Below are 22,758 nucleotides of genomic sequence, written 5' to 3' on the forward strand. Positions count from 1 at the left end.
GTGTTCCCAGACATCACAAAACGATGGGGAACACAGTCAATCGATCTGTTCACAACAGAAGATCATGCCCAGATTCAGAGTTTCTTCTCCCTCAATCCAAAAAAGCATATATCTGGGGGTGACTGCATTCATTCAGGAGTGGAACTTTCCACTTCGGTATGCATTTCCTCCTCTCAATTTGATCCCTGCAGTTATCAATAAGAGGTTGTCAAAATCTGATGATTTTGATTGCACCTTAGGGGACCCTTGGAGACTTCCTTGCAGGCCAGATCTGCTGCTGCAAGGGAACCTGTGGCATCCACATCCAGGCAGATTGAATCTGTCAGTCTGGATCCTTACTCAAAAATTGGGAGTATCTGACAAGGCAGACTCTACATTGATTGGTATCCGTAAAGAAGTTACTAGGAAGATTTACTTGAAATGCTGGAAAACTTTCCATCTTCGGCTGTCCGGCTTTAAGTTTGATAGCCTGTCAGTTCCAGCAGTCCTGGATTTTCTTCAGGAGGGTTGGGATAAAAATGTTTCTGTAAGTACGCTTAAAGTGCAGATTGCTGCTTTATCTGCTTTTTCAGTTATCCCCTTGTCTTCCTCTCCTTTTGATAGTGAGGTTTCTGAAGGCTTTTTCTAGGAAACTGCCAGTTTATAAACCATATGTTTCTCCTTGAGATTATCAGGGGTTTTAAAGGGACTGTCCAAAGGTTCCTTAGAGCCTCTTAAGGACAGTTCTTTTAGATATCTTACATTAAAAACAGTATTTTTTAGTAGTCATCACTACAGCCAGAAGGGTCAGTGAGCTACAAGCTTTGTCTATGAAAAGTCCTTACTTTCAGGATACATTAGGGTTACAGGCATATCCAGAGTTTTGTCCGAAGGTTATGTCTAGGTTTCACAGGTCGCATGATATTATGTTGCCTACTTTCTGTGTGAATCCAAAGTGTGGAAAAGAGAGGATTTTTCACTCATTAGATGTTAGAAGATGTGTTCTGGAATATTTGAACAGAACTGCAGATGTCAGGAATACAGATTCTTTGTTTTATTTTCAGGGAAAACTGTAGGTCAGAGAGCTTCTAAATCTACTATAGCTAATTGGATTAGGTTAGCTATTATAGAAGCTTACAGAGTTATGGGAAGTGAGGCTCCTGCCTCATTTAAAGCGCATTCTACTAGAGCTAGGGCAGCTTCTTGGGCTAATAATGCAGGGGCTTCGCCTGAGCAAATATGTAAGGCAGCAACGTGGTCAAGCTTTTCTACGTTCATCCGTCCTTACCGAATTGATGCAATGTCTGCACACGACCAAGCGTTTGGTAGAAAGGTTCTCCAAGCAGTGGTCCCACCCTGAGGTTGTATTACTTGTTAATCGTCTCACCTTTGCCCTGAAGGATTGTGGGGAAAAAGCAGAGTTAGTACCTGCTAACGATGTTTTCAACAATCCTTCAGGGCAACGATCCCACCCGGGTGTTAATTGTCTGTGTCTGATAGTTGCACGGTTATGGGTTAGTGGAATGTTCACCTGTCGGGTACTTGGCTAAACGCACTGAGGGTGGACTAACCATGTGACTTTTTTATAGGGGAAGTGCTGTCTGTTCCTGTTCCTGGGAGGAGCAACGTCTCACCTTTGCCCTGAAGGATTGTTGAAAACATCGTTAGCAGGTACTAACTCTGCTTTTCGCTACTGCGCATGTGTAGCGCGCGTCCTTAGGAAGGAGGTAACGTCCCTAGCACCCGGCTTGCGGGCTAAATATTTAGTACATGTATAAATGTTTTAGGATTGTGTAACGAATCATCTGAGTTTCAATGAATCCATATGGTGAAATTCCCTTTGCTATCAGTGCTTTGGATCACAAGCATGTTTCTGGAAGGAATTCTGCTCGCAAACCAAGGTTCCACTGTGTGTGGGTTTAGCAGATACTTTACTGTCACACTCCAATTAAGCTGCAAGTTGGGCTGTCAGCTCTGACTTCTTATTTATACGTCCCATGTGTTTGCCTCCTGTTCCTGGATATCTTGCTATAATTAGACTGTCGCTGTTGCAGCTGGTTAAACAATAGCAGTGTTTTGGTTAAGTTTTTCCCTCTTAGTAAATTCAGTTGCATACAGCTAATTGGTAGTTCCGTATTTGAACCTCTGTTCTCATCTGCTGGACGTAGATCCTGCTAGTCTTCCAAGACTATCACCTTGTAGCTCTGGTGCTGTAAGCTGAATCAGGTGAACATTGTTGAGATTTATCTCATCATGGTGACCACTATAAAAAATCTGGGTGCATTGTATGGGGAAGGGGGGGGGGGGATATTTGATCCTTCTCTGATTCGATTCAAACCAGAGAGGGATTGATGTGTTTGCCACATAGGGTGGTTATCTAATGATTCTCATACAGAAGTCGATTTTTCCATCGAGAGATTAAGTAATCGACTTTATTGGGCATTTGACAACAGTGGGGTTGATCGAAAGCAAATAGACTAGTGGCCCACCCAGTAAAAGGCAAGATTCTTGCAATTCTCCCATTACCAATGGATCTGAAGGATGATGCGCCTCCATGCTCTGAAACCAGAAGTAGATTCTGTGTTGATCTAACTCATGTGATCGACCAATATTTTCCTTCCTACTCAATTGATTAAAATTGTTGATTTAGGCAGATCTCGGAAATTTCCATTAAACGAGCAGAATGGAACATAATCGTTTCTTCGCTGATCTGATAATCGAACAGGAAAATCAAGCAACTTATGGGAAGCTTAAAGTTCCTATACCTGTTCTAATGTGCTCTGTCTTACTGCAGCCTTTCCTAGTTGCACAGTGGCTGTATCATCTCTGTTATATGATCTAATCTTCTCTCCTCTGTCGGGTTCAGGCAGTCAGGCTGGAATGTGCTGTGCTGCTTGTGATTGGATAGAAGCTATACACACCCTCTCCAGGCCCCCTGCACACTCTGTATGACTCACACACTGAGCTCCTCTCTGAGCCTATCACTTGCTATGTCTTTTGTTTGTAAACACTGCATAAAAATGACAATTACAAGCCAGGATTGCAGCAGGGAGTGGCAGAAACAGCACAGAGGGGCCCAGGAGAAAATAAGGAATAGAATGGTATGCTTTTTATCGTAAGAATTTTAGCGTACAGATTCTCTTTAGAGTAATACTGAAGCGAAAAAAACCCCAAACCTTACAACATAATGAATTGTCTGTGTAGTACAGATACGGAATAGAACATCAGTAGCAAAGAAATTAGTCTTATATTTTTATTTTTAGTTATATATCTTTTTTTTTTTTTTTAGCATTGCATCATATTGTCATATTTGCAGTTTTCTCTGTCTTATAGTTTTAAAATACAGAGTGTGGTTTGCAGAGCTGATGACCCTTTGAACTTCTTTTCTGACTGAACCTTATCTGAAGCTGTCTGTCACTGTTTCTTTAGTGTATAGTGCTCCAGAAATCAGCGAACAATTTGGTCGTGAAGCTCAGAGAAGCTCTTTTGCATAAATAACTGAAGTTTTTAAAGGAAACATAAAGCATATTTTGCTGCCCCATGATATACTTACCCGGGGCTTCCTCCAGCCCCTTGCAGCCATGTCCCACGCAGCATCTCCGCTCGCAGCCGCCAGCCCGCAGTCCCCACAGGTGCAGAGGCCGACCTCGAGGTTGTCCTTACTGCGCCTGCGCGAAGAGCCATTGTCAATCAAGTGCATGTCCGCATCGTACTGCGCAGGCACAGTAGAGTAGATCGGCGGCTGCACTGGTGGGAACCCCGGACCGGCGGCTGCGAGCGGAGATGCTGCATGCAACATGTCTGCTGCAGGGGACTAGAGGAAGCCCCAGGGAAGTATATCATGGGGCAGCACAATTTACATTATGCTTCCTTTAAAGGGGTTCTGTGTATGGCATTAAACAAAAAACAGACACTTACCTGGGGCTTCTATCGCCCAATCCATATCCCCCAAACCCCCCCCCCCCCCGCATCGGTTATGTCCTGCGCCGTCCTCCTACGATTCTCCGTTAGCCGCCGGTCCCGGTCTAATTCTTCCTACAATAGAACTGCGGCAGCGCGTGGACTCGCTCCCGCACGCGTCATCTGGAACTTACTGCGCAGTACAAGAAAACTTTGTACTGCTCCTGCGCAGTAAGCTCCGGATGACGCGCGGGGGAGCGAGCATCATTTGTCTATTTAGATGAATAATTAGACCAGACCAGGCCAGCAGCAGGGAACGGAGAATCATAGGAGGACGGGGCGGGACATTACAGCTGCAGGGTGCCGATAGAAGCCCCAGGTAAGTGTCTGTCTTTTGTTTTAATACCCTGCACAGAACCCCTTTAACACTTCCTGTACTGGGAACAATAAACGACTTGTTTCTTTGCTATTAATGTTCTATTTCTTAGCTGTACTACACATACAATTCATTATTTCATACGTTTATTTTCACTTCAGATTCCCGTTAAGAATGTATGGCCACCTTAAATCAAATCTGGGAGGTTTGCATTGCAATGTTTTTGATACTTCCCTTGAGAGGGTGAAGCCTCTGGATCCTAAAGAGGCTTCACCAGTCCTCATACCTCAGCCTGTTGCAGCGCTGGACCCCCGAAGTGTGGCCTCTTTGCCCACCTGCACTAGCACCGCCCCGCCCCTGCAGTAGTGCTGACCCATTTCGGCCTGTTTTTTTTTCCCAGAGAAAGCTTAGGGCCTGTACACACTGAAAAACGCAAGCAAAATTGCAAGCGCATGCGTTTTTAAAGTGCCTGTAGTTTTAAAAACGCATGTGCTTTTGCCTGCGTTTTTTGTGCGTTTGCGTTTTTCTTGTAATTGCTGATTGACTAAAGAATCCTTTGTTTTTTTTCTAGTTTACATTTCAACAGGAATCAGGAGATTGCAGAGTCTTCTGGGATACTGACTTCTGAAAAACGCAGGCAAAAACGCAAGCGCATGCGGTTTTAATGCGTTTTTCATGCGCTAGGCACTGCGATTGCGTTTTTCTAAAAACGCATTGCACCAGTGTGTACAAGTCATCACGATTTTCATTCTTTTTCAAAAGACCTTGCGATTTTAAAAACGCATGCGTTTTTAAAAACACAACGCAAGCGCAGCAGTGTGTACAGGCCCTAAGCGTCCTAAGCTAGTGCGGCTGCGTGAGCTGCTGACGAGCTCTTTTTCAGGGGTCCCAGTGCTGGAACCAGGCCTCTGAAGGAGGATGGGGAAGCCTCTAGGATCCAGAGGCTTTCCCCTCCCGGGGTAGCTACCCCCTAAGGGCCTTTTTTCTTTTCATTTTTTTTTTCCTTCAGGTTCTCCTTTTAAAGCGGTCCTGAATTTAGAACTTCCTCTCTGCTCTAAAAGATAAGCAACAACAACATAACCTTTTACAGAAAAACATTACTTTGTTACAGATTACAGAACTCTTACAATAAATCTGCAGTGTGTGTCTACTTTCTGCTTTCATGGAAGCAGACATAGGCTTAACATCCCAAATTAGCTGCTCTGCCAAGATTCCTGAGCGGACACCGCTGAGAGATCAAATTACAACTTGTGATTAGTCACAGAAGTGGGGGAATTAGTACGAGTATGAGTGGAATCGCCGCTGGGAGACTTGGGCGCAGGATACAGCCGATATGTGGCTTGCCCTGCTCCTGCACAAGTCCTGGCGGCATTAATTACTATTCTCCCTCCGGGTCCACGTGGATGGAGCGGAATAATGTCATTCGGCAGCACCCGAATTACAGTTTTTTTAAAAGCAACTTCTGCTCCACCTCCTGACATACTCACTGCGCCGCTATAGCCGTAATTCTTATTAGTGTATGGTGGCGCCGGCTGCAACCCAAATCTTCTGCACTGGATACGTGTTCAGAATTAGACAGGCTAAACTCTCTAAATACATACAGAGTGTACTTCTCTTTCCTTCTGTCCTGTGAGAGCGTTCAGGTCCTCTTTAATGCTTGATTAAATGGGGCCATACACTGAGCCGATTAGCGGCCGATTTCGATCGATTTTAAAATTTAGGAAGATCTGTTGAGATTGCTTATCATTTTGCATTGGACCTAATGGAAATCTGATGGCAAAAAAATACAATTAGATCGATTTTTCAATAGATTTCATACGGAAATCTGTTGGAAATTTGTTCCTAGTAAAAAAATGTTCCTATCAGATCAGAAATCTAACGTGTATAGCCTGCTTAAAGTGAACCTCCGGACTAAAAATCGACTCAGCAGCACTGAAAAGGCTTGGTGTTTCTTTAACAGTTTCACAGCATCAGAACTTTGTTTTCTTAACAAAACATAATTTTTAGCTGTATTTTTAGCTAAGCTCCACCCATCATAGAAAACTGCCCGGGCTTTTTTCCCTGTGCTGTGCAAAGCATGATGGGATTTCCTATGTTGTTGTTCACGTTGCCTAGCAACTGGGAGGGGTGATCAGCACACAGGACAGTTGGAACTGTGACTCATGCTACCTGTCATCTCCTTTCAACCAAAAAGATGGTTGCCCTCATGAAATCAAACGTTTGTCTGTTCTTTTAAAACAGGGTGGGTGAGAGATTATGTTACCTATCTGTTTTAATTAACATAACTAATGTAACTTAAAGAGAACCTGTACTGAGTAAAATTATTTAAAATAAGCACATGAGGTAACGTCAAATGAACATTACATAGTTACCTTGCCATCAGTTCCTCACAGAAGCTCACCATTTTCTTCTTACAGTGATCCCTTCCAGTTCTGACAACATTTTGTCAGAACTGAAATATATCAGTTGCTGTCAGTTATATATCGGTTGCTGTCAGTTACAGCTGAGAGGAGAACTGATGTGTCCATGTTTCCCTATGGCTCAAGTGGGCGATGTTACAGTTTAACAGTGTGCTGACCAGGAAGCTGTTATGGGGTAATGGCCATTTTCAAAATGGAGGACGGAGAATTCCCATGATCACAGTGGACAAACAGGACACAGGAGAGGAGAAAGAGATTGAGTAGTAGACTACACAGGAGGTAAGTATAACTTGTGTATGTTTATTTTGACTTTTAATGTTCAGTTCAGGTTTTCTTTAATGACAGTATGTTTGTTTAAGCTGAAGTTCCTCTTTAAGTGTCTTCATTGGTTTGTGGTGCTGTTTCTGCCCTCAGCATTATGATAGTCTGGCAGTTGGCACTGTGACTGTGGCCAGTAAATGCTGTCAGATAAGAGATGTGATGTTTCATTCCAGTTTAGCGCTTGGTTGCTTTCTTAATGCGTGAAGTGTCTTTACATTATTCATGCGCTGAGCTTTGCATTAGCCTGTATGCACAATGCCCCATCAGCCTGGCTGCCTTCCTGCACAGGAACTTTCCTCTGATGGATTCCCATCCCAGCCATGCCTGCCAGATGTGTGTCTATTACTGGACTGGCTCGTTATATTTAGACTAGAGTGATTGTAGAGTGTTATCATGTTGTCTGGCTCGTAAACAGATGTGTGCCACTGAATCAAAGTAATGATTTCTAGAGCTCACTTTTGCTGGCATCGCCATGGTAACTGCTTATCATGATGATCTCTTGTATGCACCTGTGGGATACTTTCCCCAGCAATTCAACTTTGCAAAAGTATTCAGCGTGCTATAGCAGAGGTTGTTACTCAGCTCAAGCAGTCTTATCATGTGACTATCCTTCAGTCCAGCTAGGTCACAGATGCAGACTGTAAGGTTTATCATTAGACTGTAGGCAGAACCTTATAGTCTCTGACTCTTTACATTTGTAACTGACACTTTTTTTTTTATTTTATTTTTTTTTTTGTTCTTTGTGAAGGAAGAAAAAATACAAATTATTGATACTGAAAAGGAATTAGAAATGAGTGCTCTAAAATTAAATAAGTATAAGAAAAAGGAGGGCTAAAGTGAGTTTAATGAGAAACTGGAGCGGGAAGTGGAAAAAGAGCAAGAAGAGATTAGGCTATCCAAAGACAAAAAATTCTTGAGAGATGTAGAGGATTATAAAAGAGGTGATATATTCAATCTTGGGGGCCGGAAATACGTCTCGAGACGCGGAGGGGGAAGAAAAGTTGGTTGGGGTAGCAACTCAGAAGAGTCAGGTGCCGATTCCTCTGGGGGTGAAAATAACCCCAAAAAAACAAAGTATCCTAAAAAAGAATAGAAATAGAAAGGGTAGAGGTGGTGGTAGGAGAAATTATACCAAATCCGATGATAATGATACTTTGTTAGACTAAGAAGAGGAAAACGAGGAAGGGGGAGGAGGCATGTCAACGAGAGCGAGAGACCGGACGACGAAATAGAGTTGGAGTGGCCCAGAAACCCTTGATGTGATAAATTTAACTGATGAAAGTTTTTCTGACGCACAGTTGACATTGTTGAAATATGGATTGAGCTTCTGCCCAACAAGTGGCGGCAATGAATTTGAAATTTTTAAGGACATTCAATTTGTTTTTGAGACGGATGTACTCCCCCGATGCCCCTGTTTCATTCGTGGTGTCCATGACTCCCCAGTCCCCCATAGATGTGGATGATCTTGAACAGCTGTTTAATGAAGTAGAAAAGGACACTTTGGATTGTTGTCCTAGACTTACTAAACTACGCCCTAAGTCCTCCTATATGCCCCCTGTGGGCTCAAATAGGTATGTATCAATGTTTATGGATCTGGTTGCAGAGGATCTAAAGAGCATTGACTGGAAGAAAAAAGTCAGGGACAATTTATCTAAAGATGAGAGACAGGCCCTGATAGAACTACAGAATAATTCTAATATCATAGTGAAAAAGTGACAAGGGAGGCAATGTAGTCATAATGACTAGGGAAAAATGAGGATGAGGTCAGAAGACTTCCCAGTGATCAATCCATTCCAGGCGGTCTTATCAGCTGAACGACGGACTGTACACATGCCCAATTTGACGTCTGAACGACCGGACGTCCAACTGACGGGTCGTTTAAAAAAATCCGACGTGTGTACGAGCCTTAACTCTTACCTTAATTAGGTAAGAGGCCAAAGACGGTGGGAAAAAAAACGCTTTGAGTAACCCCCACAGTGCCCCACTAAATGCACAGTGGTGCATCATCTGAGGGACACCACACACTAGACATTTCCATGGGAGGTCCAAGCTAAGCTCATCTCCAGTTGTAGCCTTGGAAGGTACACAGGGACAGTGTCTACTGAATGGTGAGAATCCTTACATTCTTATATCTTATATAAGTTTTATGCTAGGAATACACAATGAGATTTTTCAGTTGATATACTGTCCGATCTTATTTTCGATCGATTTTCTTATCAATTTCCATTCACTTTTATGAGAAAGCAATCAAAAATCAGATTGGACATGTTGGAAATTATCCATCAAACCATCTATCTGCTGAAAAACTTATGGTGTATTCCCTGCATTAGATATAGGACTATGTGGCTCTGTATTCCTTGCTTTATCTTTATGCCAGCTTAAAGTTTGCGACAGGAGTTATTTGTATTTACAGCTCCACTGTAGGCCTATTCTCTGGCTTATTATTGCAATCTGCTGAATTTATGCTGCTTTTCTAATATATGGTGGTTGTGTTTTTTTTTTTTTTTTTTTTTTTTTTTTTTACAATATTCATTTATATATTTTTTATTTATTTATTGTCTGTAGTCAGTTTGCCTATTGTAGAACCTTTGCCCACCCTGATTTACATTCTGAAATGTATCACAGTTGGCAACATCTGCTGGTCTCTGTGGAATGTTGGTTTACTGAGAGTTCCGAAGCCAGTACAAAATATACCTCGTCTCTCTGAGTGGGGAAGGGGGGGGGGGGATAGAATTCAGCATAGCTAATCAGCTTAGGCTACACATTACTGGGAGGGTGAGTTTACATACCAATATAAAGCTATATTTAGATATAAGAAGTGTTTTCTCCTGCTGAAACTAGCACGATTAACATAAAAGTGGGGTTTCCTGAATAATTTACTGTATTCTAATATATGTCACTCAGAATTTGGCAATATGCCATTAACTGGCCCTTATTGGGTCCAAAAACTCAAATTCTTTCTAGGAAAGTAAACATTCTGCAGTGCTTCACCTACCACCAGTAAAGATGTCACCACCCAAACTCAGCAAATCCAGCGCAGGAGATTAAGGCACTGCCGGCGCCACCATAGACCGTAATAGGAATTACAGCTATAGCGGTGCACAGTGAGTAACTTCGGTGCCGTCAGACGGGGATTTTATCAGGGCTGATAACAAGCAGGCTGGACAGGGAAGAATGAAACAGAGAGCAGGTTAGGTGTTTTCTCTAATGTTCCCACTGATATATATGGTAAAACACATGAGGGTGCTTCGTCTCTGGTTCACTTAAAGAGAACCCGAGGTGTGTTTAAAGAATGTTATCTGCATACAGAGGCTGGATCTGCCTATACAGCCCAGCCTCTGTTGCTATCCCAAACCCCACTAAGGTTTCCCTGCACTCTGCAATCCCTCATAAATCACAGCCGTGCAGTGAGGCTGTATTTACATCTGTAGTGTCAGTCTCAGCTGCTCCCCCGCCTCCTGCATAGCTCCGGTCCCTGCCCCTGTCCCTTCCCTCCAATCAGCAGGGAGGGAAAGGATGCAGGCGGGGACCGGAGTTCTGCAGGAGGCGGGGAGAGCAGCAGACTGACACTATAGAGATAAACACAGCCAGCTCTGACAAGCTGTTTGTCAGCAGCGTGGCTGTGATTTATGAGGGATTGCAGAGTGCAGGGGGACCTTAGGGGGGGTTTGGGATAGCAATAGAGGCTGGGCTGTATAGGCAGATCCAGCATCTGTATGAAGATAATATTCTTCAAACCCACCTCGGGTTCTCTTTAAGCTATATTCAGTAAATGTTACCTTTACAAGGTGGTTATGTGCTGTAAGTGCTCTTGTTTGTCAAGCATTTTGTAATGCACCTCATTTTTCCTTTATAGATTTTGCACATCCTGATCCATTCTGTGCACAAGAATCCATGCTTTCCTCATTCTCAAGTATTTTCATGCAAGAGTTTGCAGTTAGAAATACAAAGGTGAGTTTTAACACTAAATGTCAAGTCTAAACTGCATACGGTACTGTATTTTTTAGCATATAAGATGCTCTGGACTATAAGATGCACCTAGGTTTAGAGGGAAAAAGAACAGGGGAAATGATATATCCTAAACCTGGTGCATCCATGTTGCAGGAGCATCTTGTACATGTTCTCCCCCCAATTGTGTCCCTCTTGTACCTCATGTGTCCTTTTCTGTCCCCCGTGTTTCTCCATCTGTCCTTTTCTGTCCCCCGTGCTTCTGTGTCCCTTTCTGTCCCACAGGTGTCCTCCTGTCCCCCGTGTCTCCCCTTCTGTCCCCCTTGTGTCCTCCTCCACTCCTGAATAATGTAAAGTAGTGACAGCACGGCTCAGTGGCTCACCTAATCCATCCCTGATCAGAGACCTCTTTTCTCCCTCACGGCTCCCCTAGTGCTGGCTTCTACTGATCGCGTCATTAGCGATGGGTCAGCGGTATGTATCAGTGGCCGTTAGTAAGTCAGGGGCTCTCTGTATTTGGCATTTAAAGAGACACTGAAGCGGAACAAAAAATTGATATGATGATTTGCATGTGTAGTACAGCTCAGAAATAAAACCTTAGGAGCAGAGACATAAGTCTAATGTTTCCAGTACAGGAAGAGTTAAGAGACTCCAGTTGTTATCTATGCAAAAAAGAAAGTGAGCTTTATGACTTTCAAAGTGGCAGAGAGCTCTGAGTTCTGAAGGTTGTTGTTAGAGCTGTCAGTCAAGGATTTTCTTTTTCTCTGCCAGAGGACAGGTCAATAGTTCACAGCCTGCTCTGTAAAAACATTTAGAATGCTGAGTGTTGTGTAAACTGCACATATTGGAGAATGATGCAATGTTAGTAAAACACTATATGAAAATACAAATATGAGAATATTTTCTTTGCTACTGATCTAGTAATTATCCGTACTACACAACAAATTCATTATATCATTTTTTTTCCCGCTTGAGTGTCTCTTTAAGACACAAGGAAGGTATTTTCTCCCCATGTTTGTGCCGAAAAATACGGTAGACACGGCTGGTGATGTTTCTAATAGTGCCCATACATGGTACAATTTTTTTTTTCATTTTTTTTCGATTAGTTAATTTTGTTCGATCGAATATATAGATTTTTCCAACATGTCCAATCAGATTTTTATTGAAAAAAATGGATAATCGATTTTTTTCTTGAATGAAAAAAGATTCTTTTAAAATGTTATCAGATTCCATCATTTTGGTCAAATAAGCGGGAAGATGGAACATTTTTATTGTACCTTAATTGTGAACGCCTGTAGTTCTATTGCTGCACATTACTGCAAACTTCTGTCTATTTATGGAGAATTGAAGTTTCCTCTTCTGTGATGTGCAGCCATGTGAGAATTTCAGTGCTGTATAGTGTTGCCTAGCAACATCTTCAGGCCACATTACAGTAACCTGGTGATAGTGCTTAGCAACGCACTGAAGATTCTCAGTGTGTTTTGCTCAGGAGTAGATGGTCAGTGAGGTTCTAATACTTCCAGTTTGCCTGCAGATTTTATGCAGCTTGAAATTAGTCCACTTAATATGGTCAGGAGGTACTTTCGAGTGACCCAGTTCCAAGCTTCATACATTATGCACTACATTTGCATGCTAGCCATAATGATTAGTATCTCATTAGCCATCTTTCTGCTCTGTCAGCCTCATCACAGGCTAACTGGAAAGTAGAACTCTGGATAGATTCAAACTAGAACACATTGTATACTCGCCCCTTCCTGTGCAGTTTCAGTGATCACAGGTTGCCTTTACCACTTACCGTATATACTCGAGTATAAGCCGACCCGAGTATAAGCCAACCCCCCCAACCTTTCCCTTAAAAAATCTGGATAAAATGTTTGATCTGAGCATAAGCCGGGAGTAGGAAATGCTACAACAACGGAGCAATCACCCACCAGCCGCCAAGTACCATTGTAAGCATGTACACAGTTTCAGTCTTCAGACACACTAAAATAACCTCAGGAGGACAAGGATTCCACTCTCCAGTTCCCAGTTTCCACTCTCCAGCTCTCCAGTTGGCATATTTTTTATAAATAAATCAGATTCTGTATTGCAAAGTATGCAGGCTGGATCATCTCCCATTATAAGTATGCTGCCAAACATCTCTCACTGTAATGTTCAGTAAGCACTAAAACTAAAGTGATTTAATCATACAGCCATTTAATGTGACCCTAGAAAAAGAAAAATCTCACACTGCACACTGGCACGCAAATTCATATTAGTGTATAGTAAGTACTTTAGGCTTACCATATATGTCTATGTATACTGGAATGTCCCATATATGCACCCCAGCATATGCAGTACAGCACAGCTCCTCTCTGAATTAATGTTACCTGCGGTGCAGCTCACCCCCGAGTGCTCCCTCTGCCACATGCGGGTGTAGAATTGTGCAGAATGCTAGGCATAGTGCGGTCACCTCTGAGTCTCTTTCTCCCTGCCACCTGACCTCTCACCAGAGGGGAGCGATGTATGCAGTTTTCAGCTTCCCACGGGCCTTTCTACCTGCCACTGTTCATCAGAGGATGCGATGTTGCTTTTAGCTTCTCCCCCCTGTTCCCCCCGGCAGTGAAGCACATAGCGGCATAGCGTTCCTCTCCCATCCGCGCTGCCTGCCGGAGTCTCGTATCTATGACGTGCGCCCCTGCCTGACGTCATAGATATGAGACTCCGGCAGTCAGCGTGGATGGGAGAGCGAGCACTCCACTATGAGCCGCCAGCGGGAAGAAGCTAAAAGCAAGATCGCATCCTCTGGTGAGCAGTGGCAGGGAGAAAGGCCCGTGGGAAGCTGAAAAACTGCATACATCGCTCCCCTCTGGTGAGAGGTCAGCTTGCAGGGAGAAAGACTCGGAGATGACTCGCACCAATATGCCTAGCATTCGGCACAATTCTGCACCCGCATATGGTGGAGGGAGCACTCCGGGGGTGGAGGCGGGGAGGCACTGGGGGTTATTCAAAGTAGAGACTCTAGTAGAAGCCGAGACCCCCACTTTTGGGCTACTTTTTGGGGTCCAAAAACTCGGCTTATCCTCGGGTAAATACGGTGAGCCTATCTGGACAAATATTCTCGTCCAGATAGGCGCCGCTTAAGGCTAACTGGATGAGTATTCTTGTCTAGTGTTTAAGCGACAGGTGCGGGTGTGACTGCCGCTCTGAGCAGCGGTATTTTCCCTAAAACTTTCTAAACTCTGTTCCACAACTTATCAGGGTTAAAATGTTACCACATATGTCTCTTGTAGTTTTGTTAAGCCTTTCCCAAGTTTGATCATAGTTTTGAAAACTACTTTTTTATGTGTATTCAGTTTGTCCCTACCCATTTTTTATGTGACGTGTGTCCAAGATTTAAGACACCCCAAAATGTATTCAACAACTCGTCATGGTTAAAATGATACCACATATGCCTCATTTAATAACAAACTGGTGGTGCAGTCTCCACAACTACACTGGACAAATATATACGTCCAGGTAGGCTTAAGTGGTTAATGTTTGGCTAAAGTCAAATATCAGACAGGAAGAGGCAAGCTTGCTGTGATGTTCCCTCCGATCTCCTCCTCTTCCCCCTCTCTTAAAGTGTACCTGAAGGCAAAAAAAATTGCCCATGGGGTGTACTTGCCTCAGGAAAGGGAAGCCTCTGGATCCTAAAGATGCTTCCCGTCCTCCTCACCAGAGGGGATCCAGCGCGTGGAACCTTACGCAGGCGCAGTATTAGCTTTCCAATGGACTCCAGCGGAAATAGGGAGCCTGATCGGGTCCACTCTACTGCACAGACTCCTTGCGCCTACGCAGTAGAGCAGACCTGATCGGGCTTAGTAAGTAAAACGTCAACACAGCAACTCCATAAATTTGTTATTGTAGAAAAACCTAGCATATAGAAAACAGCATGTCACCTGTGAAGTGCATAACATGGAGATTCTCTCCTACAGACCCAGAAGTAGATTTTTCTTGCTTTAACGTCTCGTGTTCAGTAAGTGGAATCGCAAGGTTATTGTTCTGTTAATAAGTACTGTTTCACCTTGCACACCGCTGTTTTATTTCACTTGACAGATCTGTCCTACAGGATAATTGCCTGAGGCTTTGTATAGCGACATTTTCTAATGCTTGGGAGAGGAATTTAGGTTATACTTCAGCTAAAATACAGTTCTGTGCTATAAATCAGGTCACTGGTCTCACGCTGTAGAGCTGTACTTATTACCATCTTTTCTGCAGTTTTCCTCTTGTACCATATCTAGACTGGCTTCTGTGTATGAGAAGCTAATGGCTGCAGAAAAGTTGTCCTTGACTCTAGAGAAGAGGAATGAATCAGAATCAGAATATTTTATTTCGCCAAGCACGACTGGGCCGTGCCCGGAATTGGGTTTGGCAAGTACAGGGCAAGTGTGAGAAAGAACAGGACATACAATACAACTACATGTACGCATCAACAATATAAAGATACAGTTATAGAAATTGGTCACATTTGGATACATTCACATAGCAATATGCTACCATGCGGTCAGATTTAGAGTCTAAGAGTTCAGGTAGTTTACGGCTGAGGGGAAGAAGCTGTTCTTGTGCCTTGTGGTCCTGGTGTAGATGGATCGGAATCTCCGGCCTAAGGGGAGTCTACTGAAGAAGCGAAAGCCTGGGTGGGACGGGTCGTTAGCTATTTTTTGAGCTCTGGAGCACAGTCTTGAGTTGAAGATTTGTTCAAGAGAGGGGAGTGGTTTCCCGATGATTCTCTCCGCTGATCTGATGACCCTCTGCAGTTTGTGTCTGTCGCTGGCGGAGGAGCCAGCGTACCAGACCAGGATGGAGGAGCAGAGAACAGATTCAATTGTGGCTGTGTAGAAGCTCGTCAGAAGCTCATGGGCCATACCGAACTTCTTCAGTTGACGTAGGAAAAATAGTCTCTGCTGGGCCTTTTTCTGGGTGGAGGTTGTGTTGGCTTTCCAAGTCAGGTCCTTAGAGATTGTCGTGCCGAGGAGGCGGGTGCAGGGGACATTCTCAACTACCATGCCATCAATGCTGATCGGGGGTGGGGTGGTGGCTTGTTTCCTAAAGTCTACAATCATCTCAACCGTTTTTCCAGTGTTCAGGACCAGGCCGTTCTCCTTACACCAGTGGCAAATTCTGTCAACCTGAAGGCGATACTCCTGTTCATCATTCCCAGAGATGAGGCCAACAATGGAGGTATCATCCGCAAACTTGATGACTTTGACGGAGTTTGCAGTGGACCTGCAATTGTTTGTGTATAGGGAGAATAGGAACGGCGACAGCACGCAACCTTGAGGGGCCCCTGTGTTGGTGGTCCTTGGTTGAGAGATGATAGTGCCCAGCTTGACGACCTGGGATCTGTCGCTTAGGAAGTCTGTGATCCAGAGGCGAAGGGTAGGGTGGACTCCGAGGGCAGCAAGATTCTCTCGAAGTATTTGGGGGCTGATGGTGTTAAACGCCGAGCTGAAGTCAAGTAGAAGGATCCTGGCGTATGAGTCAGGTCTATCCAGGTGTTCATTTACGAGCTCCAGGCAGATGTTTATGGCGTCGTCAGTAGACCTGTTTGCTCTATACGCAAACTGGAACGGGTCCAGCAGGGACTCAGTGGACAGCTTGAGGAGAGGCAAAACCAAGCTTTCAAAGGATTTCATGATGACAGATGTGAGAGCCACCGGCCTGAAATTGTTGAGGTCTGAGACACCATGTTTTTTGGGGACAGGGATGATTGTGGACCTCTTGAAGCAAGCAGGGACCCTGCCTTCCTGGATGGACTTGGTAAAGATGGATGAGAGAATAGGAGCAAGCTGCTGCGCGCAAGTTTTCAGACAGGCTGGTGAAACTCCGTCTGGACCTGAGGCTTTCCTTGCCTTTAACTTTGACAAGTGTTTCCTGACATCGTCCTTGTTCACCGCTAGAGGGGGTGGGCTTGGGGGAGGGGCAGCTAAGTCAGGGGAGAGGGCAGGAGGCTCAGGGGGCCTTGCTGGAACTGGCAGGTTCTCAAATCTGCAATAGAACTCGCTGAGGTTTTCGGCAAGCTCGGAGCTGGGGGTTGCGTGCTGGGGTGGGGGCTTGTAGTTCGTGGCAGCCTTAAGCCCCTTCCAGACAGTCCTTGTGTCCCTTGAGGAGAGGTTTTGTTCCAGTTTTACCGCATAGTTCTTTTTGGCGGCCCTCAGTTCCCTGTTTAGGGTGTTTTTTGCCCTCCTATACTCCTCACGGTTACCCGACTTGAACGCCAGTTCCTTGCATCTGCGCAATTGCCTAAGTTTATTGGAGAACCATGGTTTGTCGTTGGGGTAGTGTTTGCGGATTTTTGTAGGTACACACTGGTCCTCACAGAAGCTGATGTACGAGGATACAATGTCTGCCCACTCATCTAGGTTCGGTGTTTCCAGAGCCATCCAGTCCGTACAGTCGAAGCAGGCTTGAAGTTGAAGTTTAGCCTCGTCCGACCATACTTTGCTGGATCTTAGGACTGTTTTTGCAGTTTCCAGGCGTCTCCTGTAGGTGGGTATCAGGTGAATGATGCAGTGGTCCGATGAGCCTAGTGCTGCCCACGGGGTTGCCTTGTATGCATCCTTCAGGACCGTATAGCAGTGGTCCAGAGTGTTGGCGTTCCTGGTGGGGCAGGTGACATGCTGGTGGTAGCGTGGCAGCTCTTGGCGTAGGTTGGCCTTGTTAAAGTCCCCCAAGATGATGAATAACGAGTCCGGGAGGGACGTCTCCCACTGTGTGATGGTGTCGGTGAGTTCGCGCAGGGCCGTTTTGACATCAGCGTCAGGGGGAATGTACACCCCAACAAGAACGAAGGAGGAAAATTCCCTGGGTGAGTAAACGGGTCGGCAGTTTACCAGAAGGAGCTCCAGGACTGGGGAGCATCTCTTGGCGAGAACAGAGGTGTTGGAGCACCAGGCAGAGCTGATGTAGAAACAGATGCCTCCCCCTCTCCTTTTCCCAGAGAGCTTGCTGTCGCGGTCTGCCCGGATGATGTTGAAGCCAGGGAGATGGAGGGCGCTGTCAGGGATGCCGTCGTGTAGCCATGATTCTGTGAAGCAGAAGACTGGGGTGTTGCTGCCAAGTTCCCTCCTGTTGCTGAGGAGCCGCAGTTCGTCTAACTTATATGTGAGAGAGCAGACGTTTGCCAGGAGGACCGCGGGGATGGCTGATCGCAGTCCTTTCCTTCTTAGTCTCACGCGGACGCCGGCTCGGCAGCCTCTCCGTCGCTGGCCGCCATGGGGCCCTGACCCTGGGGCAGTGATTATTTGGATATGGCTCCAGACTGAGTCAAACAGGAGCCTGTCCTCTGGGTGTAGGGCTGCGCAGGGTTCCCATTTAAGGAGCTGTGATCTGGTGTAGGTGAGGCGTGTGGGTTGAGAGGGCATGGGTGTGGGGCCGCCAAGTGGGCGCCGAGGCCACTTGCAGTGATTGCTCAGCGGTGCAGTACGATACAGTCCATACTGCGACCCAGCTACAGTAACCGTGCAATCCAGCTTAATATTGTGTCAAACGCAGTGTGCTACGATAACAGTCCCTATGTGACATTGTAAACAGTGCAACACAGTCCATATTTCCTCAAGCCACGGTAGCAGTTTGCCCCAGTTCATCACCCTCCTGCGGAACAGCGCAACGACCCTTTAGTGAACCCCCGCTAGTACAGTTCAAATTGTAACCCCTCCGCAGATCAAAACAAACAGATACGCATGGTCATATAGCCTGCCTGCAGAGGTGAAAATGCAGTGGTGTGTGGCCGTAGCCCAGGAAGCAGTGTTAGGTAGGTAAGTGGTAAAGTGGTTAAGTAGGTGGCCCTTCAGCGGTGCTAGGTAGGTTGGTGGAAGGCAGGGAAATATTCTGGCAGCTACCTCAGCAGCCAGCATTACACAGAAACAATCACAGTGATGCACCAGACCCAGCAGACTGGACTCTCACCTGGTGTATCCTGTGTGAAGTTGATGGAGCAGTGGACTACCAGCCGTCTCTGTTCGGAGGCTGAGGGACTTCAGTATACTGCAGTGTGTGGAGGAGGATTGGCACGTGGGGGGGCCTGTTGAGGAGATCTCAGCTGGCGTTGCAGAGGAGGGTCGGCACGTGGGGAGGCCTGGAGTGGAGGCCTCAGCTGGTGGTGTGGAGGAGGATCGGCACGTGGGGAGGCCTCAGCTGGCGGTGCAGAGGAAGGATCCACATGTGGGGGGGCCTGGAGTGGAGGCCGCAGCTGGCGATGCGGGGCAGAGGAAGATCGGGCCTGGAGTGGAGGCCGCAGCTGGCGATGCGGGGCAGAGGAAGATCGGGCCTGGAGTGGAGGCCGCAGCTGGCGATGCGGGGCAGAGGAAGATCGGGCCTGGAGTGGAGGCAGCAGCTGGCGATGCGGGGCAGAGGAAGATCGGCCTGGAGTGGAGGCCTTCAGCTGGCGGTGCAGTACGGGAGTGGTGGCCTCAGCCCGCGATTCAGTGGGGAGGAGCGGGCCAGCCTCACCTGTGTCGAGGCGGAGGAGCCTGCATGCGGACGCCGCGCCGGAGATGCGGCGATGGGCAGTGTGTCTCGCTGGGTTCTGTGAGGGCGGCTTGTTCCACTGCGAGGCAGGGGTCCGTCCTGCGCCGGGGATGCGCCGGAGATGCGGCGATGAGCGGTGTCATGTGAGCTAAATGCTTGTTCTGCCTAACTTAGGGCACTGCAGATGGTGGCTGCCAGGGACTTTTTATAGTGCAGTGATGTCCAAAGCCCAACCTGAGGGCCAAATGTGGCCCATCAAGCCTTTCCCAGTGGCCCTCAAAGCCTTTCTTAAGGGGCCACATACACTTACACTATTTCCCACCGATATACAGCAGATTTGATCACTGTGATCGAATCTGCTGTGAAATCGTTGCGCAAACGCCGACCGAACGATCGATTTCCGTCCAAAATCAGTCGTTCCCGTCGATCTGTCCGGCAAGTCGGGAGTGGGTCGATAGCGGCGTTCGAATGTCCGACGACCGACGCTAGCGGCAATACATTACCTGATCCGGCCGGCGCGTATCCCCTCTGTCCCCGCTTTACTACTTCCTGTTGCAACAGGAAGTTTCAACCGTAGAGCGCCCTCTACTGTTTAAAATTCCCTGGACAGGAAGTGAAGTGAAGCTGGAGCCTAGAGTGAAGAAGACAGCGGAGACTGGGGACTCGCCCCCGGTCACAATCTGTTTGCAGTAAACAGATTCACAATCTGTTTGCAGTAAAGGCAGCCATACGATCCCTCTCTGATCAGATTCGATCAGAGAGGGATCTATCTGTTGGTCGATCTGATGGCAAATCGACCAGTGTATGGCCACCTATAGCATTTAATTGCCTGCCACCTGTAGGCCATTTCTGTGGTGCCATATGCATAATTTTTTAGGGCAAACCTGTGTCACCACTCTGCCTCCCCTTCCCCTCTGCTTAGTCCCTTAGGAATTTCTATAGGACTACAAAGAAATGGCTGCTGGAACTGTATTCCTATAGTGATTACTGATAGCCACTTATGCAAACAATAGCCACTATGCCAGCAGCAGCCACTATTTAGCAGCTGCCATTATGTCAGCAGCAGGGACCACTCCTTAGAAGCTGCCACTGCACACTGAAGAGGGTCATGCTGACAGCACACATAGTATATGGTTTATTTTCTGTAAAAATGTTTTATTTAACAAAATATAATAGACATACTGTACCCTTGGGACAATAAGAGAAAAATGTGTTTCATTTTGCTAGTTCTGCCCCCCAGCTATCTCAAGAATGATGATATGGCCCTTGGTCCAACATATTTGGACACCCCTGTTATATTGGATCAAAGGTGCTGGAATCCTCTCTGCTGTATAGCAGGCTTCATGGGCAGAAAAAGATAATTTGCATATTCAGTAGTGATGCATTGTGGGAGACCATAGTCGCTCTCCTAAAGCTGAATTATCGCAAATACCTTCTGTTTTAAGAAGGCAAATTACACTAAAATGTCTGTGGTACCTTTCTTTAAATGTAGATGGGGTAACATCCTAATCAGTCCTAGTTTATAGCAAAAACAAACCTGAAAAAGGCAAATCCTCAAAGCAATGGTATTGATTAGTGTAAATTATAGCTATCACCTTCGGAGCAGTACTTTTTTTAAACTGAAGACAGAGAGTTGATTGCAAGTAGGGATGAAATGCAAATCATTTCGAGTTGATGCAGCATTATCCAAATTTGTATGCAAATGTATGCAGCTTGAAAATTAACTAATCAGATCCTGCTGAGGTAAAATTTGATTGGTCCATTTTCAAGCTGTATAAATTTGCATACACAAGTTGCATAATTCAGCATTAACCTGAAATTATTTGCATCTCATTAACCATCCCTAATTGCAAGATCTCACCACCTCATCTAAACAAAGGGGCCCTTATTCAATATACTTTTTTTTTTTTTTTTTTTTTCTTTTCTTAAAGCCATTGGGAAACACACTCCGCACACACTCCACACACTCCACACACCCACTACACACACCCACTCCACACACCCACTCCACACACCCACTCCACACACACACACACACACACACACACACACACACACACACACACACACACACACACTCCACACACACTCCACACACACACTCCACACACACTCCACACACACTCCACACACACACACTCCACACACACACACTCCACACACACACACTCCACACACACACACTCCACACACACACACTCCACACACACACACTCCACACACACACACTCCACACACACACACTCCACACACACACACTCCACACACACACACTCCACACACACACACTCCACACACACACACTCCACACACACTCCACACACACACACTCCACACACACACACTCCACACACACACACTCCACACACACACACACACACACTCCACACACACACACACACACTCCACACACACACACACACACACACTCCACACACACACACACACACACACACTCCACACACACACACACACACACACACTCCACACACACACACACACACACTCCACACACACACTCCACACACACACACACACACTACATCCACACACTCCACACACTACCTGTGAAGGTATGATCGCACCTTCACTTTGTAGATAATTGATATAAATGACATTCCCCCACTGCCCCGATATGTGCAAAAACATGAGAGCAAGGGAGCCGCTCATCAGCGGTAACGCGACTGACAGGGCGGAGCAAAGGGGCGGAGATGACGGAGGAGTGACTAAGCAGGGAAAAGAAGCTCTGCCTCCTCTCTCTGGCCGTAATGTTCGACCAAACTGGTCAAATAAAAACTCCGATTTTGGGGGCCAGCCTGCAGCAAAACAAACAAAATGGGGAAGGAACAATAGAGGGCAATGAGGTAAGTGGTCCCCTATACAAAAATACAATATATAAAACGAACATTAAAGAAACCCAAGGTGTGAGACCCATGGAAGCTGCCATATTTATTTCCTGTTAAACAATACTAGTTGCCTGGCAGTCCTGCTAATCTTTCTGGTCAGTAGTGTCTAACCTGAAACCTTTCACTCACCTGAAACAAGCATGCAGCTAATCTTGTCAGATTTGTCATATACCTCTGATCTGAATGTTTGTTCAGGGTCTCTGAATTAAAATATTACAGTCAGAGGATCAGCAGGACAGCCAGGTAATGCACATTATTTAAAAGGAAAGAAACCTGTCAGCATCCATATCCCTCTCGCCCCCGGTTCCCTTTAGAGACTCAGAGCTGAATCATACTGCCGTTTTTTACTTACCCTTGGCTTCCTCCAGCCCCATAAGCATTGATGTGTCCCTCGCGGTCAGTGACGTCAGCTGGGGCC

At 45.9% G+C, this 22,758-nt stretch overlaps 1 protein-coding gene across 4 annotated transcripts in view; it reads left to right on the forward strand.

The window, feature by feature from the left end:
* WASF3 (WASP family member 3) overlaps nt 1-22,758 on the forward strand; it is a 104,062-nt gene that overhangs the window by 25,015 nt on the left and 56,289 nt on the right. The window contains exons 1-3 of one of the 4 annotated variants that reach the window (XM_068266986.1): nt 202-1,340; nt 1,569-1,650; nt 10,853-10,947. The gene's annotated coding sequence lies outside the window, so the exon portion shown is untranslated. Of the gene's footprint in view, nt 1-201; nt 1,651-10,852; nt 10,948-22,758 lie in introns of those variants that run through there. The other 3 variants (XM_068266985.1, XM_068266988.1, XM_068266987.1) reach the window with 3 other exon arrangements.

This window comes from Hyperolius riggenbachi, chromosome 2 (genome assembly GCF_040937935.1).
Source record: "Hyperolius riggenbachi isolate aHypRig1 chromosome 2, aHypRig1.pri, whole genome shotgun sequence".
Taxonomy (NCBI): Eukaryota; Metazoa; Chordata; class Amphibia; order Anura; family Hyperoliidae; genus Hyperolius; species Hyperolius riggenbachi.